The following is an 18702-nucleotide window of genomic DNA, read 5'->3' as shown; positions in this document are numbered from 1 at the left end:
CTTATTGTCTTTTGTATTTCTGAGCTGTCTGTTGTAATTTCTCCTCTTTCATTTCTGATTTTATTTATTTGAGCCTTCTCTCTTTTTTCATGATGAGTCTAGCTAAGGGTTTGTCTATTTTGTTTATCTTTTCAAAGAACCAGCTCTTGGTTTCATTAATTTTTTCTATTGTTTTCTAGTCTCTATTTCACTTATTTCTGCTCTAATTTTTGTTATTTCCTTCCTTCTGCTTATTTGGGGCTTTATTTGTTTTTCTTTTTCCATTTCCTTTAGATGTGCTGTTAGATTGTTTATGTGGGATTTTTCTTGTTTGTTGAGGTAGTTCTGAATTGCTATAAGGTTCCCTCTTAGAACCGCTTTTGCTGTTTCCCATAGATTTTGTCATGTTGATTTTCATTTTCATTTGGCTCCAGGAATTTTTTGATTTCTCCTTTGACCCAATCGTTGTTCCATAGCATTTTATTTAATCTCCACATTTTTGTGGCTTTTCTGAGTGTCTTCCTGTAGTTGATTTCTAGTTTCATACCTTTGTGGTCAGAAAGATGCATGGTATTATTTTGATCTTCTTAAATTTATTGAGACTTGTGGCCTAATATGTGATCAATCCTGGAGAATGTTCCTTGTGCATTTGAAATGAATGTATATCCTGTGGTTTTTGGATGGACTATTCTATATATATCTACTAAGTCCATCTGGTCAAATGTGTCATTTAATGTCAGTGTTTCCTTATTAAACTTCTGTTTGGATGATCTATCCATTGGTGCAAGTGGAGTGTTAAAGTCCCCTAGGATTATTGTGTTACCGTCTGTTTCTCCATTTATGTCTGATAATAATTGCTTTATATATTTAGGTGCTCCTATGTTGGGTGCATAGATATTTATAAGTGCTATATCTTATTGTTGGATTGTTCCCTTTATCATTATGTAGTGCCCTTCCTTGTCTCCTGTTACAGTTTTTGTTTTAAAGTCTACTGTGTCTGATAAAAGTATTGCTACCCCTGCTTTCTTTTCTTTGCCATTTGCATGGAATATCTTTTTCCATCCTCTCACTTTCAGTTGGTGAGCATCTTTATGTCTGAAGTGTGTCTCTTGTATGCAGCATATATATCCAGTTGGCCACCCTATGCCTTTTGATCGGAGCATTTATTCCATTGACAAATAAAGTAGCTATGGATAAATATGTATTTATTGCCATTTTGTTACTTTTTTTCTGGGTGTGTTAGTAGTTCTTCTGTATTCCTTTCTTCTGCTCTTGCTCTCTTCTCTTGTAGTTAGATGGCTTTCTTTAGTAATATGTTTGATTTCTTTTTTTTTGTTTTGAGGAAGATTAGCCCTGAGCTAACTACTGCCGATCCTCCTCTTTTCGCATAGGAAGACTGGCCCTGAGCTAACATCCAGGCCCATCTTCCTCTACTTTATACATGGGATACCTACCACACCATGGCTTTTGCCAAGTGGTGCCATGTCTGCACCCAGGATCCAAACTGGCTCACCCCAGGCACTGAAAATGTGGAACGTGCGAACTTAACTGCTGCACCTCCAGGCCGGCCCCTGTTAGGTTTCTTTTATCTTACTTATTTGCTTACTTATTATAGGTTTCTGGCTGGTGATTACCATGAGGATCCTATACAGTATTCTATGTATACAGAAGTCTATATTGAGCTGATAGACTCTTTATCTTGACCTCTTTCTAAAAGCTCTACCTTTTCCACGCACCACCTCCCACGTTTTATGTTTTTGAAATCATACCTAATCGGTTGTTTTGTGTGTGCCTATCCATTATCCTCTTATCTTGAAATACGTGATTTTACTTTTGTCTTTTAACCCTCGTATTATCTTTACAGGTGGTTGATCTGCTACCTTTACTATATTTTTACCTTTGACTAGTGATTTTATTGCCTGGATTATTTTTGGGTTTTTTGGAAAATTATTTTATCCCTACTTGTGGTCATCACTTTCCCACTTAAATAAGTCCATTCAGCATTTTTTGTAGAACCAGTTTCTTGGTGATAAATTCCTTTAGTTTTTGCTTCTCTGGGAAGCTCTTTATCTCTCCTTCCATTCTGAATGACACCCTTGCTTGATAGAGTATTCTTGGCTGTTGGTTTTTTGTTTTTAGCACTTTAAATATGTCATGTCATTCTCTTCTCACCTGTAGGTTTTTGGCTGAGAAGTCCACTGATAGCCTTATGGGATTTCCTTTGTATGTCACTTATTGCCTTTCTCTTGTAACTTTTAGGATTCTCTATCCTTAATTTTGGAGAGTTTAATTATAATGTGTCTTGGTGTGGGCCTCTTTGGGCTTATCTTTTTTAGAGCTCTCTGTGCTTCCTGTACTTGGATGTCTGTTTCCTTCCTTAGGTTAGGAAAATTTTCAGCCACTGTTTCTTCAAATAGATTTTCTACCCCTTTGTTTCTCTCTTCTCCTTCTCAGACACCTATAATATGAATGTTATTGCACTTGATATTGTCCCAGAATTCCCTTAGAATGTTCTCATTCTGTCTAATTTTTTTTCCTTTTATCTCTTCAGCTTGGGTGATTTCTTCTAGTCTTTCGCTTAGCTCACTGATCCATTCTTCTATATCATCTACTCTGCTATTGAGTTCCTGATAGATCTCCAGGAAGAAACACTGTACTCTTTTTATATGTTTGTTTTTGAATATTGTTGGCAAGAGGTGTGAGACATTCCTCTGACTTCTGACCTGAAGATGAAGCCAAGAATCAGAGGAGGTTAGGAGAGAGAATCTGAGAAATGAACCAAAATATCTTTTTAAGAATTTTAATTCAACCCTGAAACTTGCCCCACATTTGGACTTCTAGGTATGTGTAAAAATAAATTTCTTTATATTTAATTTTATTTGATTTGTGTTGACTGCTGAAAAAGTTCTAACATTATGGTGTAAGTAGGTAATGTTTTCAAAGAGTTTTTGGCAATGAAATACTTTTGTTCAAAAATGTCCATTGATGGAACAAATTTTGGAAAATCTTTTATAGAAGGAAAATGATGGTTTATAGAATTAGGTGACTTGGGTTTGAATTTTTTCTGAATAATTACCAGTTTGCTTTGGCAAGTTATAAAATCTTTTAATAATTCATGTTCCTGTTTTATTAATTGTGATAATGAAACTCTTCATATTAACATAACATTTTTTTAGGGATAAGTTTCCTAATATGTGTAAGAAACTTACCATAGTGCTTAACAAAAATATGTTCTCAGCAAATTTTCCCTATTTTTATCATTAATACTATTTTTTCACAATTAGATATTGCTTTATATAACACAAAATAAATATTTAGTTGGCTATAATATTAATCAAAACTATTAAGACAGTTTTTGTGTCCTCACACAATGTATGCTGTTCACATCCTAGAAGAGTAAGGCACAATAATTAAAAACATAACAAAGATCCTTGAGCAATATTTTAAGATATTATAAAATGTAATATTAACATGTATTAAAATTTTTGATGAGGCTATTTAGGATAGTAAAATTCTCCACAAATGAAGTCCATCTAGTCTTCAGATATTGGCCATAAACCCATAGCTTCATAAAATCCTAAAACTGAAGAAAGACTTCATAGATAGACAAACCTAACCAAAGAAATGGATTTTATAGTATATCTTAAAGGTTCTGATCAAGTAATTTCAATGTCAGGACATTCACAGGCAATATATTTCCCTATTATATAACTCTATTTGTTCAAAAAACTTCTTGCAAACTACCTATCTTTATGGAACTCACAGGAGGAAAACGTAGCCCATAGGTACATTTGACTCACCCTTTTCATGAGTTGTGCTCTGTGCTTAACACAGTATGTGCATTACTTCAGTTAAATATCCCCAAAGCTCTATAATATAGGTAGTATTATTATTTCTACTTTAAATTGAGGGTATTGAGATACCAACAGACTAAATAAAATTACCATAAGGCATCCAAAGTTAGTAAGTAGATTATCAGGATTTTGACTCATTTGTGCTTGAGTCCAACGTATCTAATCTTAACTTCCACCTAATAGTGCCTTTCATAAACTATAGAAATAATTATTTTGAACACTTATTGAGTACTTACTATTCATTACCTCATGGGGGAAGGAACTCAATTTAAAGTATAGGAGACTAAAACAAGGAAATAGCAACTTGACCAACCTCACACAGGTAGGAATGGTGTAATTGAGATTTTAGACAAGATTATCAAATATTGCAATCTATACTTTTAACCACCCTGCTATACTCTCCAAGGATATGTTTGAATAACTATTTGTGAGGTAACACAAAAGATCAGCTTTTCAAATTAAATTTATGAGTGAGAGATAGTAATTAATATGAAGATAATCTAATAACTTAAAGGAAAAAGGTAATCAAAAGGCAGAGAGATAGATTGAAAATGTGTTGGTTAGTCAATCAGGTGTTAATCAATTTAAATTTCAATATAAACACACAAATTTAAACAAGAAGTATAGAGGATAATGTAAAGGGTAGAAATTATTTTTCCAAATAAAACCCAACTTCAACCATTTATATACATATTTTTTCAAATAAAATCAATGTCTCTGGTTAATTCTATTTTGAGCATATCACATATGTTGCTGTTAGTATAATTTTAAATGGTATCTTTGATTTATTGTTTTGCTGCATGCTTAATATATATTGTCCTTCATTTAATTATCACATCTACCCATTTTATTAATAGGAAGGTGAGCTCCATTAAAGTTTTATAGCTTTCTCAAAGTCATAGATTATCATTATTTTTTCAGTTATACTAGGTTTTAAAATGAAAGACAAAGAAAGTCTGATAAAGTGTTTCATGTAATAAATGACTAAGAAAGACAACAGGTAAATGCAATTAGTGATTCTGGATTAGTTCCTGGACTTGGAAAACAAAATAACATTAAAGAACAATATTGGAACAATTGAAGAAATTTGTATGCAGACTCAGCTAGATAAACAGTAAGATAATGGCATTGTATCACTATTAAATATCTTGACTTTGATAATTATATTGTGGTTATATACAGAAAATCCCCATTCTTAGGAAATGCACACTGAAGTAGTAAGGGTTATAGGCACACTATGTCTCTAACTTACAGTCATATGGGTCAGAAAAAAGATAATACACAATCAAATATTGGGGCAGAGAGAGAGAGAGAAAGTGAGAAAGATAGAGAGAGACATAGATGTAGAAAGAGGGAGAGAGGGAGAAAATGATAAAACCAATGGGGAAAATTTTAATTAACTTATCAATCTGAGTAGAGGAGATATCAGTCTGTGTATTATTGTAGGGGAGGAATAGGTATTCCTCTACCCTTCTAGGTTCTTCCGACTGATCTAAGAATTAAACCAACATAAGACAGAATAACAAGAGAAAATCATACAAATTTAATAACGTTTACATGGGTGAAACCCAGGAAAATTGAGTAACTTGCCAAAATGGCTGAAGCCAATACCTTACATACCATCTTCAGCTAAAGACAAAGAAGGATGTTGGAGTTAGTGGTTTGGAACTTCAAAGGGGAGGAAGGCAACTCACATGGAGGTGGAAAAGCAGATGTCTGGTACACAAATGTTCACCATTCCTTGCAAAGACAATGAGACATGGAGAGGACTTTGATCAAATGGGCCTTGCTAGGTTTCTCCCTACCACACTTAGTTCATATTACACTATAGTTATCTATAGTGTTAGCTCCTTCCTGGAACAGATATTCTATCTTAAATTCTCTTTGGCAGTTAGGAGGAAAGTCAAAGTATCTTTCTGAGTCTTTTGCTCTTAAAAGTAATCAAGCCAAAGAGACATATTTTGGAGTAGCAAATTCTGCTCCTCTACATTATTTTTGCAACTTTTTTGTAAGTCTAAAATTACATCAAAATAATAAGTTACACACACACATACATACATAATAAGTTACTGTTGGTAACTTATTCCCTATCTGTAAAATGAAGATATTAATACCTTACTTCCTAGAGTTTTGTCAGAATTAAATAAAATAATCTATCTAAGCATGTGTATTGAAATAGGAAGTGTTCTATATTTTTAGTTATTTTATAATTAAAGACACAAGAATTAAATATTTAAGTAATTTGCTGGAGAGGAGATCATACTGCCAGAAGTTAACATAGTTGCACCTCAGGACACGTATCTTCTGATCTCAAAACCAGTAACAATATTTTAAAATTTAATTTCAAATTGGAATATCTATAGACAAAAATAATAATATGATTTGCTGAAAAGCACAATTTAATCATTTTGTAAATTTCTGTAAATTTTACTTAACTTTTACCTGTTTTCGTAATTCCAAATAGAATTAGTCAGTAATAACTTAGATTTATAAATGTTTTAAACAATGATATTAATTCCCTGAAACTCATTTCTAATCAATTTATTGAAGATACTGCTAGCATGTTCTCCAATACATGAGCAACACATATTGCTCCAATTAGTGGCTTACGTAAGAATAAGAAATAAAGAAAATCAAAATGAGAATGAAATAAAATTGGCCATCATAATCTAAAATTCCAGCGTGAAATATTTCCTGTTGACTCCAAGAGACAGTTTTAATGAAGATAAATGCTGCAAGTAGAAGTTATTATTTCTAGTTCTGTGTATCATTGCATATTTTGCAGGATAATTTTGCCCTAACTGTAAAAATTCACTAATGTAATTCAACAACATTCCATTAGCCTTTGAAAAAAATTCTTTGAAAAATGATGAATATTAAATACGTCAGTTTGAGGCCAAAAAGAGAAAGGAGCCAAGGAAAACTAGATCTATGATATCACATTCAAAGTCAACCAAATAGTAATTTACAAGTGTGATTTCACTGAGATTTGAATATTTATTAGTTTGAAATTAATTATTTATGAAAGGAAAATATCCATTGTATGACAATCAATATAGAATATAAGTGAAATATGTTATAATTTAGGAAATAAAGCTGTCCATATTGGCATGAATGAATTGGAAAATGTGGTACTTTCTGTGGAAAATGTGGAGTGTAGAAGCTGTGTGTATGTGTGTGTGTGAGTGTGTGCACACACATATGCATGCAGGTAATATACAAACAACAAAAATTCTCATAACAACAGTTTATAAATATATTATCCTTTATTTTGTTAAAATGAGTACTGGTCTTGCTTTCCAAAGTTTGAATTATTGTCCAAGGCCTGCAATCTACAAACTATGCAATTGTTTAACCCATACCCCCTCAGTTTTTCCATCTTTAAAATAACACATGCTTCAGCCTCATAATGCACATCACATAATGTGTGTAGGAGTATGGCAGTAGCTTACATTTGAATCTATATCTAAAAATATTATAAAGCAACAGTAAATAAATAAAAATCTCCAAAATACACCATAAACATAACTTGAAAACAGAAATCTTATAAAAACTAAATAAATATAAGTTATAGGAAAAACAAACACACTACACATCTGAGAAGATTTAATGGGGACTGGAAGTTAGGGAATAGCAGGGAGTAAGTATTAATGTTTTTTAGATACAATAATGACTTTTTGTTTGTGTCCAAAATATATTCTGAAGTATGTATGGGTGAAATGACATGAGTTCTATACTTTTCTTTACAATATGTCAGAAGACTAAACTAAAGTAGAAACCCTGAAATTAGCAGAATCTGCACAAAACAACTTGATTAGGTGGCAAGAAAAAGCTGTGAATGCTGAGGATACCAAATCTAAGTAGAACTCTGGAAACACTCTCACAGGGCACATGTTGAATGGGAATTTCTGTAAGCATCTATGAGACATAGAGAGCACTCAGCTATTAGAGGGTTGGGAGAGGTGAACATAAAACCTAGTCTCTGAGATCTGAGAAAAATCTCCCAACCCTTTCTTCCTATATATGATCCTCATAATAATAATTGTTTTCAGAAAATCAAACTCACTCTGATATGAGTAATAAAAAGTAAATTAAAACTACTGCATCCTCATTAACCTTCTCTTAAACTTTTAGTCTGCTCTTGATAAAGAGATTATGATGACTCACTCCTACTCCCAGTAGGACCATTAAAAGTTAGAATGGCTAACTTACTGTGAATGCTACAGATAGCTATATAGTAATTGGTGCTTTGTGTTCTTCTGTCACTTCATAGCAGACCAGGGAGGAGGCTGCTCCTTTGCTAATATCTCCTGCTGTCTCCATATTAATACTAGTGGCACTATAGAAGAGAGTGCAGCCAGGTTACTGGAAAAGGACACTTGGCTAACAAAAAGAAGCCAGCCAGACCTCCCCCTCTAGGGCCTCATAGTGGCTATAGTTCTTCTCTTGCTCTTTGGACTCTGCATATTTAATTGTCTGGTACAGTTTGTGACTAAACACATTGAGGAGACATGGTTGTTACATAAGGATATGAACCACTTGGAGCTATGCCTGGTGATGTACAAAGCTGTCTTAGATTAGCTGGGGAAAAATTCTGCTCCTGTACCACTCACTATGACAAAACCTAAGCTCAGCAGGAAGCAGCTATTGAAGATAGACCTTTGACCCACACTTCTCAAGAATAAGGCACAAGATAAAACTAGAAGGGGGATTTTGTCACCAACTAATTGCAGGAAGGAACTCAAGGAAGGTTTCAGAAGTATTTAACTATTTCTCCAAATTGTTTTTCTTTTTTGCTATGTTACGAGATGCAATCACCAACTACCCTGAACCTGTGCAAACCCCAACACAAGAGTGACACCTATGCAGATGGGCCAAAAAAGTGCCCAAGAGGTGACCTTCGCTTCACTTTAATACTAAACTCTCTGCCCCAGGAGGATCCTAAGCCTTATTGCCATAACATGTGGTGCATGTGGGAACATGTTTTCCACCTGAACCTGTGAAAGTGAATACTGTCAATGACAATAACCCATAAGCAATCTATAAATGAAAATTGGGGTGAGTTTATTATGAGCCAAATTTGAGGACTAGCTTAGCCCAGAGCTTTCCTTCCCCAAGGAAAGAAGTGCATCAGAAAAGTGGTGTGTACAGAGTGTTTATATACCCTCAAAGAGCATGTTTCAAATATGATTGAAATGTCTATTTTACAATAGTCACAAGATTGCTCTGTTGGCAAAGCGATTGATGAACACAGCAGATATTATGTCTGCTGTCTCAGTGGGCACAGTAGGAAGCAGGTCTGTTGTCTTGAGCTGGGTGGCCCCAGGTGAGCAGAGCAATCAGTTCCTAGCCTAGAGAAAGATGCTTATCCTTAAGGAAATGCCAATGTGGGGGAATTTGCATCTTCATCTTAAGGCCATTTGCTCTTGTCATTGGGGCACAGTGAATGCTCCCACCTCTTCCTTTTGAATATTCATTCCCCATCCAAAATAAATAGTCCCTTCTTTCCTGTGCTCTGGGAGCAATGGCTTTGGAAATTATCCCATGTGGTCTCCTTATTTGTGGCAAGTAAATTTTACTTTGTGTGACAACTACTTCTGGTGAAGGCTCTGATTTCAATTCACCAAGAAGCAGACATACTTTGGTCTGGTAACACTTCCACATAAGATTGTGAAAACACTGCTGCCAAAAACAACAAGAATTGTTTGCCTATAAAATATGAAACAAATGAAAAAGTCTATTTAAAGACATTAGAAAGCTGCTGAAATGAGGAATAGAGAGGCAAAGATTTTGTAGAAGTGAGAATATCAAAAAAGTGAGCTGACACAGTGCAGCTACTTTGCTCATGGGGACAGATTTCGGTTTTGGACAGGGTCCAAAAAGATGATGCCTGGAATGAAAATTTGAGCTTTTCCTGACAAATATTTAGAGTTTAAGACAGTGGGTAAGATTGATAGTGAACAAGGTTGTTAAAGGATGTGGAGGGCTACGTCTCTGGAGCAAAGGTGACCTAGAGGTAAATAGAACTTTTCCAAAATTGGAACCCAGATTTAAGCTAACTTTGTCTGATTGAATTAATGTGATTCAGTCCTGCTTTATTCGCCTAGAATAGGAAAGAATGAATTGCCGCTAGGGAAAGATAATATAATCTAGATACTCTATAATTTTGTATATACAATGGTACATTGTCCAGATAAGAAAATACTAGGTATTGCAAAGAGACAAGACTATATGAATGAAAAGCAAAAAACAACAACAACAATAAAATTTAAAAAGAGACTTACAAATGATCTATACATAGGAGTTAGTAGACAAGATTTTTAAATAACCATGATGAATAAATTCAAAATATGGAATAATGGAGGACATAGGTTAAAAATATAAAAACTTTTACAATAAATTTAGATTCTATAAAAAGGATTCAAGGAAAGGCCCTTCTAGAATGGCAGAGTAAGAACCTCTTAAAATCTACATCCCCATTAAAGCAATGAGAATTCTGGCAAAAAACAAAACTGACTTTTTCATAACTCTTGAAATTAACTAAAGGTTTGCAACAATCCAGGGAGAATTTATTCAAAAAATGGCTGGATCCTGGTAAGAACAGTAAACTTTGTGGCGTTTTGACTTGCATTATTCCCAACTCCCATTCCTGGTTCTGCAGTGGCCTTAAAAAAAAACCTCACAACCACAGTAGCTGTGAAAAACAGCAGCCTGGACACTGGAGGGACTGCATGTGTTCTGAACACTACAAAGAGCAGAATAACCACATAATTGTTACTGTTGACCTGTCTGGTAGCTCCCTGGAAATGCTCCATTCTTAAGGATTGTCTTTATTTGATCTACTTCAGAGTGCGCTCAATGTAAACAATCCTACCTTCAGGGTGTTTGTAGAAAACAATCAAGGGCTATTGTTTACCATTGAATCTGCCTGAGGAGATGATAACATTTGGGGCTAACAAGAGACTGGCTAAAACACTTCATAGGGAAAGCTATGTAATAAGATTACCATAGCAAGCTTTGTAAAGCTCAGATATATTCCTGAGAATGTAGAATGCTACACACATTGCTACACACATTGCTGGGCTATGTGCATGCCCAGGAAAGATGTGATTTATAACCCAGTTAAAAAGTAAACAAAGAAACTGAACAGACACATCACCAAAAAATATATGCAGATGGCAAATAAGCATATTAAAAGATGCTCAATCTTATATGTCATCAGGGATATGCACATTTAACTACACACCTATTAGAATGTCTAAAATCCAAAACACTGACATCAAATGCTGGGGAGATTGAGGCAACAGGAATTCTCATTCATTACTGGTGGAAACGACAAGTGGTACATTCACTTTGAAAGAAAGTTTCTTACAAAACTAAACTTACTTTTACCATATGAACCACCAATCGTGCTGTTTACCCAAATTAGTTGAAAAGTTTTGTCTACACAAAAACTTGCATGTGAAGGTTTATACCAGTTTAATTGTCAAAAATTGGAAGCAATCAAGATGTCTTTCAATGAGTGAATGGATAAACAAACTGTGGCACAGCCATACAATGGAATATCATTGATGACAAAATAAATAAGATATCAAGCCATGAAAATTCACGGAGGAACCTTAAATGCATATTGCTGTTAGAACGAAGCCAATTTGAAAAGGCTACACACTGTACTCCAGCTATACAACACTCTGGAAAAGGGAAAACTGCAGAGACCAGGAAAAGATCAGTGGTTGCTAGGGATTGTAGGGAGTTGGAGAATGAACAGGTAGAGCACAGGAGATTTTTAGGGCAGTGCAACTATTCTGTACGATACTGTAATAGTAGATACATATTATTAACCATACTTTCTAGTTTCTCTATCTAATATTTTGACATCTGGGACCCGCCTTAATTAGAGATGGATTACTCCACCCAGGGTTAGTATATTCTTAGGGATAGCAAGAGACTACCCTGGGAGCCTGCTTCTTCTATGCAAACTAATCAGTCCAGAGCCCATACCCCACCTGCGCTCTTACTTTATTCTGCTCTCACACTTGTGATGCTAACTCCCTCTCCTAATCCTCACAGGGTCAGGCTTCAGACAGCTTCAGACAGCTACACCCCATAGCCCTACACTCCAGAGCCCCTGAAATTATTCAAACTAGTCAATCCTAAACAAGGTCAGCCTACTTATCCTGCCTCACCCATTCTTTCCCCAAAAACACAAATTAAGTCTTTCCAGCAGTTCCCCTTGTTCTCTTTCTTTCACCTGCAACTGACCTTGGTGTTGTCTTGTGTGGGGCTGTGAGACGTGGCATGCTCCCCTCCTCTTGGAATCTGTAATGAGCTATCTTTTCTATGACAATTGTCCCCTGATCTGTTGGCTTCAACATACCTGAATAAAATCAAAATCCTGGGTATATTTTAAAACAATGTAACATAACGCATTTCACAAAACCTGTAGAATTGTACAACACAAAGAGTAAACCCTAATGTGAAATGATGCGGGGTCAGTGAGCCGAGGAGTCGAATGAAAGATTTCTTGGACTCTCAAGATCTGGCAGTAGTGCTGTTTTATTTAGAGAAAAGAATAGCATGGGGACAGGACCCATGGGCAGTCAGAGCTTCTGCTGCCCCAAGTTGAGGGTTAGAGCTAAATTTAAGGCATAGGTATGTGATTCATCTCTTTACAAGACAAAGAAAAGAACATGAAAACAATTAAAATGGTATCAGTGCAGATGGGGTCTGGTCATTGGGTGATCCCATGACTTTTAGAGAAGAATCAAATTAGATTAAGTAAAGGTCAGAAGCCACCACCCTAAATCAGTTACGTGAGATTGCCAGACAGCAACCAACTTAAGTTCTTGCCTCTGGCATTAAGAGTTTCTAGAGATAAGGCCATCCCCCTTCTTCCTGGCACAGAGAGGGAGGCATCTTTACAGATAGAGGTTTCCCTTAGAAATGTAAATGTTTTGCAACAAAGGGGCAAGCAAATTCCACTCCTCGGAGCCTGCTTCTCATCTGTAGGTTTTTAAAATTAACCAGCCTAAAATCCTCATCATAAACTATTGTGGTGACCTGGATTTGGACACCCCAAGATATGTCTCTTTGGCATAATGATTATTTGAGGCTAGTTACTTTACAGACAGGAAAGCAACTGAAAAGTAGAATTTACTTACCCTTTGTAAGAGACATTTACATTGTAAAGGAACTCTCTGTCTGTAAACATATCTCCCTCTCTACCAGGAAGAAGGGGAGATGACCTTGTCTCTAGAAACTCTTAATCAATAGGGAAGGCAAGGACTTAAATCTGCATTTGTTTATTGTGCTTGTCTGGTAACCTCCTGTAACTGATTCCCCCCACCCCCAACATGCTCCTTTGTCTTTAAGGATACCGTATTTGAGGTGGTGGTTTCTGCCATTTTGGTGGGTTGCTCGGCTTGCCTGGGCTTGTCCCATGTGTGCATTGACTGGTAAAGATAGCAAGTAGTGGGATGTGTTGGAGTTCGTGAGGAAGCCATTTGGTGTAAACCTAATTTGGCCTGACCTTGTCTTTCCAAAGGGGCCTGACTGTGGCCATTGAGCACGAATTGAATATCTGCTTTAGATATTCCCTATGGCAAGAACAAAGGCCCTTGAGATAAAGGTGCAACTTCCCTCACCCTCCCAACTTTGGCATTTCCTTAAGGATTAAGCATCTTTCCTTAGGCTAGGAACTGATTGCTGCCTCACCTGTGACCACCCAGCTTGAGACAATAGACTTGCCTCCTGCTACACCCACTGAGACAGCAGACCTATCTGCTGTGTCCATCAAACACTGAGCCAACAGGGCAATCTTGTGACTATTGTGGGAGGGACATTTCAATTATATGTGAAATATCCTGTTTGGGGTTATATAACCACTCTGTGCACCCCATTTCTTCAGTGCCCTTTCTTCCTTCAGGAAGAAAGGCCCCAGGCCATGGTCTTCATAAAGCTTTGTTTAATTTTCTCTTGCTATTCTGTCTCATGTGAATTTAATTCGTTCTCTGGCCAGATAAACCCAGAGAAGGCAGAGGAAATGTCTTTCACCCCTACGCTATGAACTTTAAGTTAATAATAATGTGTCAATATTGGATCATCAATGGCAACAAAAATACTACACCAATGTAAGAGGTTAATAACCAAGGAAACTGGATAATAATTGGGAAATAAGGGGGAGGGAACTCTTGCTTTTTCTGTTCATTTTTTCTGTAATCCTAAATTTGTTTTAAGAAATAAAGTATATTAACTAAAAACAAAGACAATCCAAGGAATGGGAGAAAATATTTGAAATCATAGATATGATAAGGAACTTGTGTGCAGAAAATAAAAGAATGCTTACAGTTGAACAATTATAAAGAAAAATAACCCAATTATAAATGCATTTGAAGAGAAACATTTCCAAAGTAGGTATACAAATGGTCAATAAACATATGAAAGATATTCATCATTAGTCATTAGGGAAAGGCTAATCATAACCACATTAAGATACCATTCCATTACTAATTGGATAGCTAAAATAAAAAATATAAGCATTGATGAGGTTTAGGGCAGACTGCTCCAAAATATGCCACTTTGGCATATTGATTATTTCAAATTAATGTTACTTAAGAAACAGTGCAAGAAGGACCCACTGACCCTCCTTTCTTTTCCTGAAAACAGAAAAACAGAAAATCTCCCATGTGAAAATCCTCTTCCTGTACCAGGATGTAGAAAGACATCCTTATCACCAGAGGTAGGGAATTCAGCACTGAGAAGGCTGTACAAACAAAGCTTATTACTTATTTACTAATTTACTTCCCCAGGCCTAAACTTTGTCTTGTCAGTTCTTCTCAAGTTTATTGTTTCTTTGTCTAAAAGATATAAAAGCTATCTACTTTGGTCACTTCTTTGACTCTCATATCTTTGGAGCCCCAAATGTACAAAATTCAGTTTGCTTTTTTTTCCTTTTAATCTCTCTTTTATTACAGGATTGTCTCAGCTGAGAACCTAGAAGTGTAGAGGGAAAATTATTTTTCCTTCCCTACAAGAAAAACAAGTTGGGAGAGGACATGGAGATTTTAAAGGATCGTAGATTTCTAGTAGAATTGTAAAATGGTGTAATGACATTGGGAAAGAGTTTGGCAATTCGTCAAAATGTTAAAAATAAAGTTACCATTCTACCTAGCAATTATACTCCTAGCTGTACACTCAGGACTACCGAAAACATTTGTCCATAGGAAAACTTGTACATGATGGTTTTTAACAGCATTATTTATAGTAGCCAAAAATGGAAACAATCAAATCCCTATGAACTAATACATGAGATAACTAAATAGTGAAATATTATTCAGCAATAAAAAAGAATTTCTAATATGCTACACAACATGAATGAAACTTGAAAAATAATGTACAATGAATTATACACTTTAAAAGGATAAATTTGTGGTATTTGGATTTATAGTTCAATAAAGCTGTTATTAAAGAAGAGAAATAGATATTACATATTCTATATATAATATATATGTATATTTATATAAGTAGCCATGAGAAGAAAAAGATAAATGGTCCTAAATTTGGAAGTACAAACCAAGAGTAAAGAAAAGAGACCACATCATTTAAGTATGTTTAATTTATATACATTATTTTAGGTTTTCTCTTCATGTGTAAATATATATATTAAGCATAGCAAAATAATATGACAGAATTTAGGAAAAACTTTGTCATATCATGTAATATAAGTTGACTTAACACATCAAACCAAACAAAATGATTTTCCTGTTGGCGTTCAAAGGAAAACTTAACTCTATGCTGAATATAAGAGACACATCTAACACAACATAATGTGCATAAATGGATGGACAAAGATATATCAGACAGACTCAAAAGGAAGCAGAGGACATGATACTGGTATCATACGAGGTAGAATTGGACCCACTAAAAACATTTTTTGAAGTTCAAAAAGGGCTTTTTATATTGATGAGCTCTCTAAATAATCATGAAGATATAATAATAAACAACTTTAGAGCTAACATAGCAGCCAATTGACAAGGTAGAAACTGCAAGACATACAAACTATAGAAGATACACTAGTACCATTCATCACTGAAAGAAACCCAAGTTCCTTGAGACACTAGTTGATTCTAGGTCTAGGAACAGAAAAGATCAAGACAAGCCTGGGATATCTTCTCAGATGAGAAAACAAACTTTCAAAAATTAATAGCTTAAGTCGAATGGACACAGCAGACCCTAATGAAGCCCTCACTGAAAAATATTTGGGAAAATTAGGGATTAAAAATAATAAGAATTCTAATGGGTTGACACAGCGAATCACGAGTGAAAGTTACTGAGTCTGTATGATACTTCAAAAAAAAAGCCAGAAAGAGCAGTATGTCACTATTAAGGTGCCTATTAAAGCAACTCAATTTGAAAAAAGGCAACTAAAGGAAAAAGTATTAAGGGTTTATCCTGTGTTTTCATCAGAAAGTCTATTTGCAACATAATGGGATTAGTGTGCCAAAGAAGCATCAAACTTTCTGATGTGCTTTTATGCATAATGATATGTATAATGACTTCACTCCCTCAGGGCATTTGGATCAAAGAGCATATAGTTATGAGTTCTAGTTTAAATTGGAAGGTTGGCAAAACTCATTTAACATTCCACTCCCACAATTTGAGACTTCCGAATTTCAACACCATTCTTTTGTCCTTGCTAATTTGTGCCAACTATTATCCTCTTTCTCTTTAAGAGGGAAAAAAATTACAAAACCCTGGAGTGTTGCAGGCTCCCAAGAGCTGACTCCTCAGCCAATTAAGTAGTTTATTACTCTTCTGTATTATTTCTAAAGATGAAATGTTAGCAGGAAAATTCAACAATAAAATTTTAAATTATAAATAAACTTGGGAAGTTGAGAAATATTTTATCCAATGTAAACAACAGAAGTAAAAGAGAACTGCACTAGTGTTTCTATCCTGAAATTTGTTTATCTTCATTAATATGAACATAACAAAAAAGACTATATATTTGAAGATATTTTGCGTTCTTGTCTCACACATGTGACTCAATGATACATTTCCCAAATCATTATTCTCCTTAGCTATTAGATAAATAGCCCTCCTTTTAAACAGCTTGAAATCTTTCCCAGATAAAATCTAAGTAAAAAGGGCTTAAGGTGAAGGAGTATATTAGGATATACTCCTATATAAGAGTATATTAGAAACTATATTATAGTTTCCCAATCAACAACTAGGAGAATCAATTTGATGAGAAGGAAAAATCTTCGCCAAATTAAAAGTAGTGAATATCAATCTAGTAAAAAGAAGACAGACAAATCAATAGTGACAAAAGTTAAGTCAATCATCTGGCTTCCAACAGCTAATTTAGCACCAAGTCAAAGTGCAGGGAGATTAACGAACCTTAAAGTTATCCACATAGAATAGAGTAAGAGTTGGAAAAACAATTTTGCAATTAGCACACATGCTGGGGACATCAATCTGAGATACCTAAATGCAATATGAGATAGTTGTCAAAGAAGATTAAAAACTGAATCACAAAAATAAAAGTGACCCACTATCAGATGGCACTTGACCCACTCAGGCAAAAACTTGTATCTCTTCAATTAGAATTATCAGAAAATAAACTTCTCCCTAAAAAATCAATAATTTGGCTCAGAACCGTATTTTTTTCCTAGTAGGCCAAACTGAACTTGCAAAGGGAAATGAAAGTTGATCACATCAGACATAAAGCCTCTATTTCAATAATATTCATGTGAGTCTTTAGTGACAACACTCGCCCTTGGCAAAATCGGTTTCAACAGTTTTATTCATCCACCTGATGACACAAGGTCCAACTAGCTTCTTGGACTTCCCCACCCCAGGAACTGCTTCCCTACTCTCAACATTTCATATACCTTTGAGTGTACCATATTGTTTGATTAGTCAGGCCTCTTTCATTTGTAAGGGATAAAAAGAAACTTGAATTAGCCTAAGCCAAAAGGGAGATATGACCATATATAGTTTTTATTTTTGAGGAAGATTAACCCTGAGCTAACATCTGCTGCCAATCCTCCTTTTCCTGCTGAGGAAGACTGGCCCTGAGCTAAGTTCTGTGCCCCTCTTCCTCCACTTTTTATATGTGGGACTCCTAACACAGCATGGCTTGCCAAGTGGTGCCATGTCCACACCAGTGACCAGAACTGGTGAACCCTGGGCCACGGAAGCAGAACATGCGAACTTAACCACTGCACCACCGGGCCGGCCCGAATATGACCATATTGAAGGATGAACAGGGTTGAGTAAAGAGTCTGGGATACTTGGATGTAGGTGTTTTAATCCTGTCAAGACTGGTCTGCTTTCTGCAGCCTCAGCTTCTTTCTACCTGCTTCTTTCTTGCAGCTATTTTGCTTTTTTCAACTGTGAGTGTAAAAACTTTGGGTTCCAGCAGTTGTTTCTTGACTCCCACATTCTCAACTTCATCTCCAGTGTGAAGGAGCCTCTCTTCCCTTCATTCCAACTTGAAATATCCCAGAGAAGAACTTTGATTAACTTTGTGTGAACGATAACAAACAGACAAAGAATTTAGAAAAAAGAAGTTTGTTTACCACAAATGCAAATTCACTTAAGACTGAATAATGAAATAAAGAATATATGAGGCATTTAAAGGAAAAACACAATATTACCATTTAGTCTATTCAGGTCTGAGAAAAACCCATTTTCTCAGGATTATCATATGTGGGGGATCAGAATTGGCCACCCCAAAAAGTATCTCTTTGGCTGGATTACTTTTTAAGAACAAAAGACCCAGGAAGAAATTTCAACCTTCCCCCAACTGCGTAAAAGAATTTAAGATAGAAGGCCTGTTCCAGGAAGAAGCTAGTACTGTAAGATA

This window comes from Equus przewalskii, chromosome 26 (genome assembly GCF_037783145.1).
Source record: "Equus przewalskii isolate Varuska chromosome 26, EquPr2, whole genome shotgun sequence".
Lineage (NCBI taxonomy): Eukaryota > Metazoa > Chordata > Mammalia > Perissodactyla > Equidae > Equus > Equus przewalskii.
The sequence above is the reverse complement of the archived record's forward strand: the minus strand, read 5'-3'. Positions refer to the sequence as shown.